Consider the following 17,277-nt stretch of genomic DNA (forward strand, 5'->3'; position numbering starts at 1 on the left):
TCTTCACTCCAGCTCCTTCCTCTGAACCACAAGCACCATGAGACTTGCAAGGAAATGCTGAGAAATGGCAAGGCTAAAGCCAGAGGTGACCAGCATTTTTGGAAGCCAAAGCCAGTGACTTAGTACTTCTGTGTCTATTAGCCTGGAGCAGCCAGGAACTAATTTCTGCAGTCAGAGTGCCCTTGTCAGGGCCTGGGATTGGCAGCTTCTTGTGCAGCAGCTGGTACAGACCCCTTTGGATGTAGGAAGCAACTCTCACCAACCGTGAGACACCCCCGGTCTCTCTACAGCAATGGCTCTTAGCAAACATCCCTGATGCTGAGCAAGAAGGAAGAGTAAAGCAGCACTCCCCTCCTGCAATGCTCCTGTGTCAAATACATCAGCTAACCCCTTGTGCATGAAAGCAATCAAACAGCTATATTTAGGATTTCCTAAGATAAAAGAGACAGAGTTTCTGTTGCATTTGAAACCTCTTTACCGTGAGGTCTGGTTAAAATGGTTTTATTGAAAATGGTCTTCAGCAGGAAGAGGTGTTTCAGACAGAGTGGATCTAACCGAAGAGAGGGTTCAGTGAGAAACACCTTCATGCTACAGAATATTTAGACATTTCACTGGAAGACAGAAATGTCTCTGACAAAAGGATATATGTTGTGCAACGTGTTATTCTAATGCAACACACAAGAAGTTCTGCCACAGAGACCTGGTGGTGATACCCCAAGCTGTCTGGTGTTGCCATGTTGCTTGGTCTTTACAATAACTTCTCTAAAACCTCCATGTATCACTAGCCTAACGGTGAACCACAACCAGTAGGGGAGAATGGGCACATGAAGCACCCGGAATTACACTGTCATAACGTGGTATATCTAGCTCATTCCATATTTCATTTATTGGGCAATCTAGCTGAGGTTTTGGCTTTCAGTCCAAAATAAGGATTTTCTCGAGAGGAGGAATTGGATGAGGAATTAAAGAAAGCCCACGAAATGACCAAAACACCTCTCAAGCACCATTTTCCACTATTCATATTTTAAAGAATTAAGTGTGGGTTTAGTGCAAGGAATAACTGTACGCTAGCCCTAGGGTTATTAACTGGATAAGCTATTAGGAATTTTCCATTTCTAACTGATTGTGATCTTACATCAGTGTAACTCTGCTCACTTTAATGGAATTACTTCAGAATTACTCTGATGTGAAAGCAGAACAAGGTCCTGTGATTCTATAACTATTTATACTAAGCTGTTCACATATGCCTCCAAGAGGAGCAGCTTTTAAGAAAATATAGTGGAATTCAGAGCCCATTTTTCATCAGTTCAGTTAATCAGTTTACTCTGGTCTACTGATCACTTCTGCTGCTTTGCATGTGATTGCCCTTATAAGTGAGGTCAGCTTTATAGGGAAAGAGAACAAACTTTATAAATCCAGCTGGTATCATTAGAAGCAAACAGGCAAGTTGGACACCTATAAAGTTTTTTTCCCTAATCTTTTTAAAGCCGAAGTTTTACCTGGAATTAAGTGTTTATTGTTCTATGTTCTATCTTCTAAGAAAAGATGGGTTGTAGTTATGAGACCCTAAGCCAGATTTTGATTTCTTTTGCTTCTGTTAATAGGAAACTAGCGCTTACCTGGCTGGCATGACAATTCATCCTTGAAGGTTTGTAGAAACACCCTAAGGTCCTTGCTTACAATATGACATAGGGTTCTTATCCGAATAAATACAAAAGCCTGTGCTTAGCTTTAAGCATCATGATTTGTATCGCTGAGGTGATGAGTGTGCTTGCATGCTCTGAGCACTGTGGTCTGGCTGTGCACCATCCTCTCCTCTCTTGCAGATCCCCTGAAAGGGTCAAGAGGATCCGCTGCCCGGCTCTTCCCTTTTGCTTCAGCCTTATGACCAAAGGGACTCCTTAAATGTTGCATTAGCAGAGTCTTCAATGGTTTCTTGGCTGCGCTGCGAGCGTGGGGAGATGGAGCAGAAGGGCTTGCAAGGGCTGAAGTTCCTTCTCACTAGCTCCTTCCTGCACAGTACCTCTCGCATGTATATGAATGGCAGGATGTGGGCCATATGGCCAGAAAGTCACTGAATAATTTAGGTCGAGAGGCATCTCTGAAGTTCAACGCCCCACTTAGAGCACAGCTTAATTTCAGTTCTAAGAAAGGTTTTTCAGGGTGTTCTCTAGCCGTGCTCTGGCTATCCCAGTGTTCATATATAATATACTAGTAGGTGCAGGACCAATTATCTCTAATGGAACAGAACAGAGATGGGCCTGACGGCTGGAATCAGATGTGGATCAGGGTTGGAATCAGCAGATTTCAAAAGGACTTAAGCTTCAGGGATTTTGTATCGTTGCCTGGGGCTTTTTCTCTAAGGGTCTCTTAAAATTACTTTAAATGGAGAGGACCAGTTTAACCGATCTAGTTCCATAGAGCCGAATCCAGCAGTTATCAATATCCCCAGAGGAAAAGAAGTAGCTTCTGCAGTCTCTGATTAACTGAGCATAAAATGAGCCACCCTCCTCTTTCTGGTTTCATTAGATACGAATAAACCGGTTCAAACCACATAAAAATTGACTTCTGACTCCTCTGCGTGTACATTAACCACTGGGTCACGGTTTTATTTTTCTCCCTGAGAAAACCCATTTTCCCAGCAGGCGAGCGGCGTTTAGAGGGACTCCCACCGCACCTCTCGCCAGCCCAGCGCTCCCACGCACGGCTGTCCCAGCGGGCCGTGACACCCGCTAGCCACGCAGGGGCTGGGGTGGCCACCGGCGGCTCGCAGCGCTGCCGGCCCGGGGGGCGCGGGGGGGGCCGGCGGGGGCGCGGGGGGGGGGGTGGTGGGGACGCAGGAGGCCCGGGGGGGCGCGGGGGGGGCGGGGATGCGGGGGGCGCGAGGGCGCGGGGGGACACGCGGGGCGCGGGGGCCGGGGGCGCGGGGGGCGCGGCGGGCGGGGCGCGGTAGCGCGGGCACCGCTGCCCCCTGCTGGGGGCCGCCCCGGCCCCGCCGCGCCGCCGCCGAGGGCCGCCGGCTCCCTGCGGGCCGCCGCTCGGGCAGGGCAGGGCAGGGCGTTGCGGCGGCTGCGGGGCTGCGGGGCTGGGGTGCCCGCTGCCATCGCCCCAGCTGCGGCCCCCAGTTCAGCCCGCCCGCCGGCCCCGGCGCACCCTCCGCGGCGGCCGCGCAGCCTGGCTTCTTGCGCGCTGGGAGCGTGCACGCGTGGATTCGCTGCGGGGGAACAGTTGCACGGCAAAACGTGCCCATCCCATGGTCACCTGTCCCGGCGTTCACATCTTAGAAGCCTGTCTCAGGCGAGCTCTGATTTCATTCCACCGAACTGTTCCGTTCCTGATAAAGACCATAAGCCAACGTTCCTACTGATGCTCCTGCAGAAGCTGGAGTGTGTACTGGCTAGAAGCCCCCGCATCCTGTTATTTGGGAGGCACGCAGGCTGGAACCACGTCCTACAACACCCCATCTGATGGGACCAGCCATGCTGGGGGAAGGGTGAAGAATAGAAACCAAACGATGTGGCAAACACCTTGAGAGAGATGTGAAGACAAGTTTCCATACAACCATCTTCCACGTTGTTGGAAGCAGAAAATATATGTAAATCCCTGTTTCACCGGGATGTTGCCTGCACGAGAAAAATGCTGTAGTTAGTTAGGAACTGCACAGGGAGAGTGAAAGTAATCCTCTTCACCCTGGACGAGGGCAGTTGTGTTGGGGTGAAAGTTCTCTGTATTTATGGTAGGAATCTCCCTGAGGAGAAGGGCATCTATCGAGATATTAGCCATCTCTGCAGAGGTTCAACCAGGCTTGAAAGCAGTGCAGCGTGGATGCTCTTTTTTTAAAAAAGGTAATTAAATCTGTACCTGGAGAGGGATAGAGCAGCCCGATGAAGAAAGGAGCAGATGTCATACAAATGGTGTGACACCAGTAACCCGTTTGCTCCTGTCACAGCCCAAGGCCCTAACTTCAGTTTCATGTAAGTTAGTAGTAAGACCCCCACATGAAATCACCAGTCCTTTAGGCAGAGAGACCGAGGGCTAGCAGCTACTTTAGGGAAGCTGATGAAGATCCTCTTAAAAGCAGGCTGATCATGGGATATTCTTACTAAACAGCGGGCTTTGCAAAGGCAGGACTGCAAGTGGCTTTGCCTTGGTGCCTGCAGCGTGGCTGTGACAGCAGAGGGGATGAGGGCAGGTGTCAAGAGCACTTGGCATGCAAAAGTGCATTCCTGGTGGTCCTGCTTTCAGCAAGCAGGGTCATTCAGTCTCCTGTGGCTAGGTCACAACTTCTTCTGTGCAGATTGTTACTGGCTCCCTTCTGCAGTCAAACGGAAGATGCTCTGTGTCAGTCACTCGCTGTGCTGGGCTTGGAGCCTGCAAGCTGTATCAGGCATATAAGCCGTGTAAGGGCCCAGCTGGGAAGTGCCACAGACCTGTGGGAAGATGGGAGACGCTCTGTGCCGGGAAAAGTAGAGAAAGGAAAAGGGGTCAGAGACCTGGTCCTCATGGGCTGTACAAACTTCCCACAGGCTACCTGAAGCACAAGGGCTACCAGCTGGTCAGCACTGGACTAAGGGCTTGACCCCCTGCCCTCCCGTACTCAGGCATGCAATCACTTTGTAGGTCATAAAACGAGCCACGGTGCCTGACATGCGTTCACATATGGAAAGGGAGGACTGACCTCTGAGTGTTGCCTGAAGGAAATGGTGCAGGCTGCTCTTTTCTGAAGACCCCTTGAGTTTTGACCTTCCATTGTAAAAAGGCCAGGATGCTGTAGAGCTCTAGCATGCTTTCTCTGTCTCGCAGCCTCTTCCAGTGAGAACATCTACCCATAAAACTAGCCCCTGTGCATTTTGGCCAGCTATAGAAAACTCTATAAGGGCTTATTTCTTCTTTGACAAAACCCAAAGAAAATGTCACCCAACTGAGAGCTTTAAAATCATACAAAGCTCTCATAATCAAAGTACATTACTATTACATTAAAATCCTCAGCCTTTTAGATAAACCTATCCAAGCCTGTCCACCTAATTAATGACCAAAGATGCAGGAGAGGCAGGGCCTTGAAATGAAGTTTGTATCATAAACAACATGAAAACTACATTCAACCTAGCAGGGCACTCAGATACATACAGGGAACTGAAAGTTGGTGTCCCAGGCGTGGTACTTAGAGCGTACCACTGTCTGATAGGGGTCGGAGATGGACTGCTGTTAAAATTGGTTGTATCTGTAAGGTGTGTGTCGGGATAAGCAATACTACAGGGTTATGTGGGTGCCTCTTACAGTGCAGAATGGGTATGGAAGGACAGCTTGAGCTACTGAAACTTCTGCAAGTAATCGCTAGCTGATAGGAGTGAGAAGATCAAAATTCTGGCAGATCATGCAACTGCGCAGTGGTGGGGATGGACAGACAGTACAGCGGGAACTGGGAATGTGGTTAGTGGAAAAGAAGCTTCTCACACATCTGGGAGAAAATATTCAGAAATACAACTAGTCAGCAGGAGGGTGGAATTTGGAAAGCAATCAATGTGGAGGGACTCGAGGGTGATAAGGGCAAAATAGACATGAGCTTCCAATGTGATATGGCAGAAGGAAATAAATGCAATGTGGGGCTTTACATGAAGAGGCGAGTGAGGAGATGAAAAGGGACAGATGGGCAGAACTGTGAAAGGCATGCGAGTACTGCATTGTAGTAGGACTTGTGAGCAGCCATGGGTTCCTTATTCAGCCAGAGACACAAGTATCTGGCTAAATAATAAACTTGAACACTTAAGACCTCAGGGGACTTGGGATACACATGAAAAGCAGAGCATTTTGAAGACATATAAGCACGTGTAGGTAACGAATACCTTTACTGTGGGAGTTGCATTGCTGATGGGGAATGGATATCTATCTATTCTTTAAGATAAATACCATCAGGACCACAGCAGTGGCAAGAAGACAGAATAAGCTGGAGCTCTGCTGTTTAACATCAGTGCAGGAGAAGGAAGAGGAAACTCGACAGGCCAAGTTCTGATCTCATTTTTTGCAGTTTTTGCACCAGAAGATTTCCCAGAAATCCTGGGAAGGCAGTGCTGTACCCATGAGAAATGTGGGTCTTTCACAGCCCAAGGTATGGAAAGCAGCTCGTCTGAAGCTCTGCTCTGATATTGCACCACAGCATTCTCAGTGCTAATGCGAGATACTACAACTCTCAGTTCACCCAAAGGGAAAATAAGGCATGGAAAGGTTAAGTGACTTGCTTTACGTTGCGCAAGTCTGGGGCCCTGCTAGGAGTGGAAATACCACTCAGCCCCTTTATTCTTAACAGCATCCAGCCAAGGGAACCTCTACTAGGATCTCCAAGGATTTCCTCCTACGGCAAAAGCTTTCATTTCCAGTAAAGTGGGGAGGCCAGGGAGGAACAACCAGAGGAATGCCATGCATTATTCACGTGCTTGCAAGCAGTGTGGAATGCGAAGGCTGAGACGCAGGAGGCAGCAGTGCCTGGCCAGGAGAGCGCCCAAGCAGTTCAGGTGGCTGGCTGGCAGGGATCCACACACAAGCCAAGGGTGACTCAACAGCCAGCGTCAGGGGAGACTCAGCAGAGCTCTGCTGTGCCTCCGGCCTTTCGATCAGCTGGCTTGGCCGGTGGAGAGCAATGCCATCGCCCCCGGGAAGCTGCGTTTCTGAGCAAAGCAGAGGCATGGTTGTTCAAATGCTAAATCTCTCCAAATGCGTGGCAAGAAACCTGAAACCCAGCTCAGCAAACCATTTAATTTTGTGCTTAAGCCAAGCCCTACACAAATACATATAAACTGCAGGTTTGGGCTCAGCCACACTAGAGGCATGGGGGAAGAGAATTCTAAAGTGTTCAATTAAGGTGGTGCTTGATGAGTTTTAGGAAGGAATTTTAGGACATGTTTGCCTGGGATTGCAATGAGCAACGTATGTGTCCAAGAGATCCCTACCTGTCTTAAGTACTCTTTGGGTCCTACAAGCAGGCATTTAACCCTCTTAGGTATCAGTTTTCATAACTATGAAATGTGAAAAATTATCATCCTCCTGGTGCTGGATAATGAAACAGCTCTTTAAATGGAAGATGCCCTAAAAACATGTTCTGTGACCATTACTACTGTAAGTAATAGGTATATATTCCTTCTTCATGGTGAATCATAAGTAATTCCTTGGTGGGTCAACACCCAAGAAAAAGAGAAACAAACTTGTTCTGCTGATGGATTTGAATTACTGTTAAAGATCAACGGCCTGAGTCAAGTGCCCAAAGTCTGAATATCTTGAGTCCAGATTTTTAGCAGCAGCAATGCTTGACTCCTGTTGAAAGTGATAGGATTAAGTACCTTTGCAAATTTGGCCTCACAGCTTTTCTTAATAGTTGAAATATCTGTGGGCAGATAGGTGTAGGAGTCTCAGTAAGTCACATTCTTCTGAATTCCTGAATAATACACAATAGGATCTCAAAAAATGCTTAATATTGTCTTAACTCTGCTCTTTTTTCTGCCAGTGGTAATACAAGTCCAGTGGGAACTGTGTTAGAATTGCACTAGTGGTATCAGTTGAAGTTAGACTCCTAAGCTGCTTTTTAAAATTGGGCAAAGACTTGTGAATTCTTACTGCGTGTGTCCTCTGATAACTCCAAAGCCTTGCATAAATGTCTTTGGAATTGGTTAACACTCAAGCAAATAAAATATGGTCTCTGCAGTGCTCATTGAAAACAAGCACTTCCAGAGTGATGCAGCTCTTAAAAATGTGTTACTTTTTCTCCTAGTAAATATTGAAAAAACTTAACTTCACTATTTATGTAGTGTTGCCACTATCATTGCAAGAAGTCCAGAAGTTTAAAGGGATAATTGCACCCAATATAGTTTGACTCTAGGAGGCAATTTGGTTTCACTTAACTAGGTCATATGCACATTCTGAAGGCATTTTAGCTCCTTTTCTCTAATTTAGTGTGTTAATAAATGTTTAACAGAGATTGAAACAGTCATTCAAGATCTTTTTCAGCATCTATGACTACTGGTCAGATGTTAAGTGCTAAAAATAGCATGTATAAATAAGACAAATTACCTTAAGTGTTATCCTGACAGTGATTATAACCAGGTGATGCAGCTACTGAATGTTTGTAGCTGATGATTATTTCATTTGCATCGTGGTAGTATTGGTGAGCCACCTCCGAACATGACCCTGCTGTATAAGACATTGTGCAAAGACTATACAAAATAAGTCCTGCTCTGAAGGACCAGCAATCTGAACTGTCTTCTGTAGCTTATTGCTTTCTACCTTTTCCTTGTTCCTCTCGTGTCTTCTGTTTCTGAGCTATCTACTCTACGTCCTGCTAGTTTTCTGAAGCTTGAGGTTTTTCTTCTTCCTCTCCATTTTTTTAATTTCTTTTCCCAGTAAGTCAACATCTTGTTTATTTTCATTCTTTCACATTCAACCCATGTCAGTGTGTCCAGCTCTTCCTCTTGAAGGAATCCTGCTTGCCTTTATCTCTTCTCTGCTGCCCTTTACCTTTGTGCCATTGAAGTCAGATTTTCAACAGGCGTGAATCAGCAGTTACCTTCCACCAGTTCACTTCTGCTGTGTCTGGTCACTTGCTCTTCTCTTTGATCTCGATGGCACGTTACCATCTCGCACCTCCATCATACAATACTTAACAGCTGCATAACATTGTGCAGATCCTATCCAACAAAACATCACAGTGATGGGATAAGGTAGATAAATATTATGCTTATTACACAGATAAGTAAATGTAGGCAAAATTGTAATGAGGGGCAAGGTGACAGGAGTCAATGTATGAGTTTATATTAATCCAGCAATCCTTTGTTCTCAACTCGCTGATAACATCAGCTTCATTTCATGCTAATGCACTGCTGTTCTTTGAGGCCAATGGCCAGAATATCTTCTTACTAGAGCAGCCAGCCTAATATCACTGGTCAGGTCTCTCCTGGATGTCTCCTGTCTCTGTTCTGTGCCTTCAGTAGGTGCAGAAGCTGCTTTCATTTCCCAAGACAAAGTAGTTTTGCCACTGGTTTCCATATGGCTAAATGCAGTTTTGTTTCTGTGTAGAGTTGTCCTTATCACTCTAAATAGTCTCAAAGAGCCAAGGATGCCCACACTGACGTGCTCTGGAGGGTGTCTGAACAGCAAGCAGAAATCTAGAGGGAATCCTGCAGATCCTCAGGGTTGTTGCCAACCGTACATATTTAGCATGAGCCACTCCCTGGGCTGCCATGGCCAGAGGGGAAACTAAGAGAACAACTCCACTGACTACCCCCTGCCCTCATCTTGGTTTCCTTTCCAAAAAGGTCATTTGCAATTGAAGCAGGAAGTTTCACAGGCATTCATGATGATGTAGGTAGTGGAGCAGCGAGATGAGTTCCTGGGGTCTCCCAAGTGTTCCCCCATGGCAGGAAAGCTTTCCATGGGAAGAACCAAGGACTTTTCCCTTGTCTTGTAGAGTCTTGTAGAGACAGAGACAAACCACTGCAGTAGATTCAGGAATCTGATTGTCTTAGAGAAATTGCATGGGTACCTTTGGGGGGTGGGTGGGGGTGGGTGGGGGAGGTGCATTAGAAAGGTGTGATAACAGCTCTCTGTTTGGGAGGAAAGGAAAAGAAACAAAGAAAGGAGAAAAGACCACTGAAGCCAGTGGGAGGATTTCATTGTTGACTTTAGGGAATGTGAAGCTCAGCTGAATAATGATGGGGGTAGATGTGAACAAGTATTTTTAGAGGGTAAATGACCCTTCAGAAACTACTGTGAGTGGTGAAGAGCAAGACTAGGCATGGGACAATGAATCAAGCAGTGGAAGTGTTAGGTGAAGTTCACGGCGTGCTTCCTAGTAGTGAGGTCTGAAACTGGAGCTGATTCCCAAGGGAGAAATGAACACCACACACACCACTTAGGTGAGTTAGGAGCGCACGTTCCTTTCCTGCCCTCTTCCCAAGGGAGTGGGGCTTGTCTCATCGATCTAAAGAAGCCTTTCCATCTCTAATTTCCTCTTACTTTGTTTGAATAGGTTATCTGATCTAACCGTAACATTCAGGTGTGCAAGTGCAGGAAGAAGTGATAAAATCAAGAACAGCTTTAATGAGGCCAGAAAAGGAAGAAAATTGGAGTCAGCTCGGAGGACCTCTGAGGTCCTTTCGGTGCTATTCAAGCAAAGAAATGGAAACACTGTGAAGACAGAAGCAGCTGAGTGGAGCCAGAAGGTTGAGTTTGAACTAGCAGAGCATTCAGTAGTTTTAGTCTCCAGAAGGAAGCAGGTAGTCTTTGGATTAGGTGGTGTCAGGAAACACAAAGAGGAATTAGGACTGCAGTCGTTCAGGGAAGTGGTCCTCTTGTGCACCCCTGCCTGCTGTAGCCTGATGTGTTGCAATGGGGTGGGACAGAATGGAGTAAGACAGATCAAAAGGAGGGGATGGGTGGCCACAGAAGAATGGTCAGGTTTGCACACCCACACACAGCTCTGGCAAAGACTGAGGATGACCAGGGAGTGCTCAGAAATGTAAGTTTGTACAGAAAATATCGATTTTCTGCATTCAGTTCTATTAGCTTATCATTTAAAATTAAACTTGATAGAAAGATGAGCAAGGAGGGGAATTTCATCTCATGTAAAGAATGTATGTCAATATCCAGTTATTCCTCAGAAGGTGGTAAAGGGTGCAAATGCCTGCTAGGCAGAAATTTTGAAAAAAGCCTGATGTACGTAGTGGTTCAAGGGCACTGGACGCAGCTCTAGGGCCTGAGGGTGAGAGCTGATCCTCAGCTGAGTGGGCTGGGGCGCTGCTCCAGTTTTCCTCTGTCACGGTCCACTCAGTGGACTCATGATGGCTCGTTTACTATGATCTTGAAGCGCAAAAATCAAGGCGACCACGCCAAGGGGTTATGCTTTGATCAAACAGCACAACTTTATTGTTCCTGTAAAGCAGTGTGCAGTAGGTAGAATGACAGGGAGGGAAGGAAAGGTAAAGTAAAAGGAAAAGGAAAGAAGATTATAGCTACCACCACGGGTCCAAGGCGTCCCTATGGTCCCAGGTCCAGGCAGCAACCCACCGGTCCTTCCGATTGTCATAATCCTTGGTGGGGAAGATCTCCAAAGTTCAGTTGCTAAGGAGTCGTCTTTTATGCCAAGCGACACACCTTGCTCCTTCACTGGCCCATGGATTATTGCCAGTCTTTGCCTTCTCGAGCAAGGTTACCACGCATGTCCTAAAAGAAGTGTCCGAGGCGTGGTTTGCCTTAGAGGCGGGTAGCTTCAGACCAGGAGGTGTGTTTTTGTATTATAATGATATTATAATGAAGAAAAGTTCACCTGAAGTTCAAGTTTTCTAGTTCGTTGCTACAACAGTGGTTGTGATCCATCTTCTGGACAGTGGTTATGCGGCCTTATTGTAATCGTTCCTCTCAATCCCAGGTGGCAGGGAATGGCACAATACTCCTCGTACCGTGCAGTTCTCCTTCCCAGGGTCTTTGTATCTTGGTGTCCATGAGGACCACATTCCATCTCCAGGTCTCTGTTGGCAATGTTGAGACAATATTGTTCTCTTTGGACCGAGTCTTACAGCCTCCTCCTTGGAGGGCAGACGATCTAAAGCTTCTCCCGGCGATCAGGTTCTGACTAGGGGCCTCTTCTGATGTGCTTCGAAGGACAACACAATGTAAGCAGTTTGGGAATTTGACCACAATTGTATGGCTGGAGGTGCTGAATTAGAAGGGAGTAAATGCAGCTGGTGTGTCCAACCGGTGGAGACTGCCAGGGCAATGGAAAGAAGGTGGTAACTGAGGAATTACTGAGCAGAAGCATAAGGAAGAAAATAAAGAGAAATGGCAGTGGGTATCGTATATACACAAGGCCCCAGGACAGGAGGAGGAATTCTTAGATGGCTGCATTCAATTTTCAGCACAAGACATTACAATCAGGTCCACTCGAGGTACCCCCATGCCTAATGGGAAAACAGTGCGATCAAACATGTCCTCACCCGAGCTTGTAAATTAGTGGGGAGGTAATTCATTAACCGAGAAGCAGAGACCTGACCCGTGGAGAAGCCTCTTGGGACCCACTCTTCCAAACAATGTTTCCATCAGTCTGCCAGTGACCGTGGAGGGTACCTGGACTTAACCCGCTGTGACAGTGAGCAATGAACCTCAAGTGTCATATCAGAAGGTGCCAACATCCTGGAAATTAAAAAAAATGGTAGGTTAGATTCAGCTTTTAGGTATACAGCTGTGAAGTAGGAACAAATGATGAGTTGAGCCCAGTTCTGCTGCTCTGAAGCTGGTCTGTGATGAGAATCAGGTCCTGGTGGGTTGATTCACAGATCAACCTCCTGCCATTCTGCTTCAGTGCAGGTACCCAGGGAGGCCCAGATGTTCGTGTGGGCTGGGCTGGGGGGAAATGGCATTTAATACTGATGGACGCCACTAGAAGGATCTGCACAGAAGGGGTCAGAAGACTGTCCTTCCCCATTCCTTTCTGTGAATCACTGACTTTTAAAGAGGTGTGCTTGTCACTCAGTGCAGAGTCATTTCTGGGGCAAGCTTCGTTAGCTGCAGAGACAAAGAATGAGATGAGGTTTCCCTCATGTCACCAAGATGAGATACTTTCTTGGCTCAGGACTTGTTTTGCCACCACATTAGTGTGCAGACCTTCAAACAGGGGTGCCCCATGAGGCACTCCCAGGCACAGGTGAAGCAGGTGGGTACACAGGGCTACAAGCTGGGATGTGCAAGGTGTGTGTGCAAAATAGCTGTAACCTCGCTGCCAGCTTTGCTGATATGAAAGAGCCAGGATGGCCTCTGCTGCTGCTGTTACTAAGGGAAAGTTCTTGCGTTCTATTTGTTATATCATTTACTGGCATTATCTATGTTATACACCCCACCTGTATACTCTAGCTAAATATTATTCTGACATGAACTTCTCCCTAAAGTCTAGATGCATTTCTCATTCAGCTTTTGAGTGATGATGAAGCAGCCCACCCCTTTCCTGCAGAGACAAATGCTGCCCTCCAGTTCTGGTTGTGCCCGTAAGGATTGCTCTACTGCTGCCTCACGCTCTTACCTGCCTGTAACCCAGGATAAAAAAACAGAGCAGCAGGTTAGGAGTCAGTGTTGACACCTGGACTTGGCTACTGGCTCCATAACTCACTTTTTGAGGTCAAATAACTTCTTTGCTCCTTTTTCTCCCTGGCTAAAACAGGAATAATTTTTGCCACAGGCTACAGAGGGCATGGTCCTTCCTGTGTTTTTCTCAGCTATTTCTGTTCATCCAAATTATTGTTGCAGCTTAGACCTCACAGGTGAGATATTGTTATTTCCAGCCAGAATAAACAAAAAATACAGAAAAAAAAAAAGAAAATAAAGATGTGTGACTTTTACCTTCATAGAATATCAGGGCAAGCATCTGTTTAACAAGCAAGGACAGTGTTTAATTAAAAGTGAACACATGGACATCAGAGTGCTGCCTAACCACTGTCAAAATAGGTGTTGAACAAAGGTTTTCCTCACCAATATTTTTCCACTGACTAGAAAATAAGTGAAGGATAATATCCATGTAATAAACCCCGGTTATCAGAATTGCACACTGTGCAAAAGATTTGCAGCTGGAAAATTAACTTCATTTTTCCTTTCTTCAGCAGCTACAATATTTTTGCTTAATTTTTTTCCTGCTCCAATTAAAAATATTTGAAGCTATAAACCTAAGAAAGGTCTCACCCAATGCCATCCACTGCTATCCTACATAACAGGCCAGGTGTAACTTTTTTAATTAGTGTTTTGGTTCTGAAAGTGACTTCATAAAAAAGCAGCCAAAGTTCTTAGAGATTATTATCAAAGCTCGGGGAAAAAGGAAAGCATTTGGCTCACGTCACTGTTAGTGACAATAACCAATGCTCAGACAAGCTCGGCTTCAAAAAATGTGTCAAGAACCCATTTTATATTTTAAACAGAACATGAAAGATGTTCAAATTCTTCATCTGGAAGAAAAAAAAAGAGGGGGGGAGATGGAGGGAGGGGAGAGATTTCCTTCCACCAGGCAATGAGAGATCGCTTCACGCTTTCCTTGGGTAGGTTACAGGGGCAATTGTAAAGCCATCCCACGTGAACAGATGGAGGCAAAGGATCTCAGCTTTCACAGGGAGTGGGTTAAAGATCTGCTGCCTGGGATGGTGGGCTAGACAGGGCCCAGCAGCGGGGGCTTTCTGCCCCCCTGACAGTCAGGCATCTCCAGGGCCTGCTGGGGTGGCAGCAATCCTTGGGGAGCACCTCGGCAGGTTCTCAGCAGACCGGCACCAGCTAAGCCTCAGACTTGTATAGGCACTTCACATTTAAGAGCATGTCTAATCCAATCACTGGCAGATTGGAAGCTAACTGTGTACCTCCCATATAGCATATTCTTGTGGGTTTGAAAGCAATCTTCTCCCCCTCAGCCTTCCCCCTTGTCTTCCTATCAGTCTGTGCAAGCAGTGGCACTCCTCCCTTGGGCACTCGGAGCTAATCCTATTTACTCAGCCCATCAATTTAACAGCTTTAAATATTCGCATCGGTTAGATGGATGCAGCTGAAATGTTAGCAGCATCACTGGCCCAGCAAGAGAGGGGGGAGAGCGATGTGGTGAGCAGTGGGAGGCAGCCTTCCCATGCTGGCAAAAGCAGAAAAAAGTCATTCAAAATGATGAAGGCTGAGGCACGTCTCATGTTCACACACACAGAGACACACTCAAAGCAGACTGCACATGTGCAACTCATTACACACGTGCACACGCCAACGGAGTGTCACTTTTGCACACCGTAGTCGCTGTTTCTGTGAGCCACTTCTCTCTGGCTATAGACTCAGGTTTTGACACATTCTTACCCTTGCTTTACATGGCCCCGCCAGCGTGCCCACATGTGTGGGGGCCAGTGCTGTCTGATCCTGCTCGCTATGTCATTGCTGGTATTGGCATGAGTGGCATGGTCCGGCAGGATTTAGCCCCTGCCTGTGTTACATATGGTCTCACGCATGGTCATTCTCTCCTCTTGCTTCAAACGGAAGGTGTGCATGGAAGGACTGAAGTAAGAATGAATGTAGAGGGTGCTAAACACCTCCTAAAGACAGCACTGACCATGTGTCCCTCCTGCTTGAGCGCAGACAGGCGTGCTGTTGCAGAGGAGTTCAATTTGACCTGAGGAGGCTTTACACTTAACTCTGTTCTTAGCTCTCTGTTTACAAATTCCTGAACTGAAATTCCTCCCTTTCGTTTATCTGTCCTGAGCATCCTCTAGCATCCTTTTCCTATACCTCCTGTGCCCTGGCTATAGATTAGAGCAGTCCTGAGGAGGCAAATCCTTTCACAAGGAGTCAAGAGGACAATCAGGAAGCTGTTAAGTGCTTCCAGCCTCTTGCCACTGCTCTTAATGATCCTGGACTTCAGAAAGAGCCAGCATCCACCTCTGAAAACCCAGTGGAGACTACCAGGAGTTTTTGTGCACCCCTCCTCCAGCACTTGTGCCTTTACTAATCATTTTATTCCAAGTGTGGAACAGCCCTTGGATTGTGGTTTAACTCACCTGTACGAGTCATGCCTGAATTCCTCTCTTTATCCACTGGAGGTTAAATAGAATTGGGGTGGCTGTTGCCTTCCAGAGTATTGCAGTCTTTGATGTGCAAAGGAGATATATCTGTCTGACATTTCAACCTGGCACATTTTTTTACATTTAATCTGCTCTTTTCTTTCCTGTCTGGTTCTCAAACTGTTAGAAATGTGGGGCTTTTTTACCTGCTGTTTGTGCTACTGGAGATCATGTGTGCTAACAAAAATCTCAAGTGGTTTCTAGTGTAAGCAGACAGCAAACTTGGAGGCTGCCTTTGATGATCCAGAATTGGACTGTGCCCCTAAGACAGGCAGACACCTTCACATCATCCTGAACTGAGACTTAAAGGCTGAAATGGAGTAAAAGGAGGACATGCAATGGATGCCTCCTTCACTCACTCCCGTCCTCAAGACCTAAAGGTACCTCTCTAAAGAGATCACAGTGTTTTGATCTAGTGGACAACACCATTTTTTCCCAGAATAAGGGCACTTTGGACAAAACCCATGCGGTGACTTTACAATTCAAGAGAGGTATTCAAGACCTGCACCAACAGCGTTACAGAGTAAGTCAGGTGCAGCAAAGGTCCTTTATTCATCCGATTAGCGATGGGAGGTTATGGCAAAGGAGAGCACTCAGAGTGTGTACTTTCCAGCTGCTGGCATGCTGCGAGCCTGACACGCCCCGAGGAATCCAGAAAAAATTCTTGAAGCATGAGAATCGTTTTTCCCCTAACAACTCTGCCTCCCCGTCTCCTCCAGGGGCCAGAGCAGGCAAGCAAGATCTGAAAGGCTCTGAAATCATTGGCATTCCTTCTGGTGACTTTGTGGGGCTTGGGATCAGGCCCTGAGTGTTCAAAGACGGCAAACTTGTAAAAATGTTTGGAGAACGAGAAAGCTGAAAGTTCCCATGTGCTGTTTAGGGTTACATCTTGGTTTCTCTGTTGCCCTTATCAGCAATGTATGTCATAAGCACGTATTGATCGAGACACAGACACTATTTTTTTTGTAGTAGACCTGTGTTTAGCCCAGTATCCTGCAGTTTAGTTTGTTGTTTTTTTAAAAAAACTTACCCTCCTGTTACATTTCTTGGCATTAATTGCTCATACTGTCCTCTAGCTTGGTACAGTAGGACCAAATATTCTCTTGTCCTAAAAGCATGGCAATGTTTTTGGCAGAGAACAGCAGAAAATTTAGCCAGTGCAGCTTCAGTTAATTGTGTTGGCTGTGGTGATATTCAGCTGCCAGGGTGGAATTAACCGGGAAAACATTGAGAACTGCACACCAGAAGCCAGGGTCTAAGGTGAAGAGGCAGAAGATCCAAACCCACGGAGAGTGGCTGGATGAGAGAGGGCAGATGGAATGGTGTGGAAAGTGGAAGCATTCAGGACTCAAAGTACTCAGAATGAAGGCGATAGCAAGGATGTGGTGTTCACAGCTGAGAGAGAATGGCTTTTAGCTAGGAAACCATTAAAAGTGGTGGTCTTCTCCTCTCCTCTCCTCTCCTTTGGCATCGGTTGCTTGTTCCCACTGCCCATGTCATAGCTCTGTGACAGGGTCAGCTGAACAGGGAAACCAACCTGGCTGAAAACAAATAATTTCCCACACCAGGTTTATCTGCCGATGGATCAGGCCCCAGATCTGACTCGCACACAGCTCTTCAAGAAAGGATGCTGGCAGAGGGCAAGGGCTGTCATCAGCCAGAAGGACAGGGAGAC

Source organism: Falco naumanni, chromosome 5 (assembly GCF_017639655.2).
Source record: "Falco naumanni isolate bFalNau1 chromosome 5, bFalNau1.pat, whole genome shotgun sequence".
NCBI classification, from domain to species: Eukaryota; Metazoa; Chordata; class Aves; order Falconiformes; family Falconidae; genus Falco; species Falco naumanni.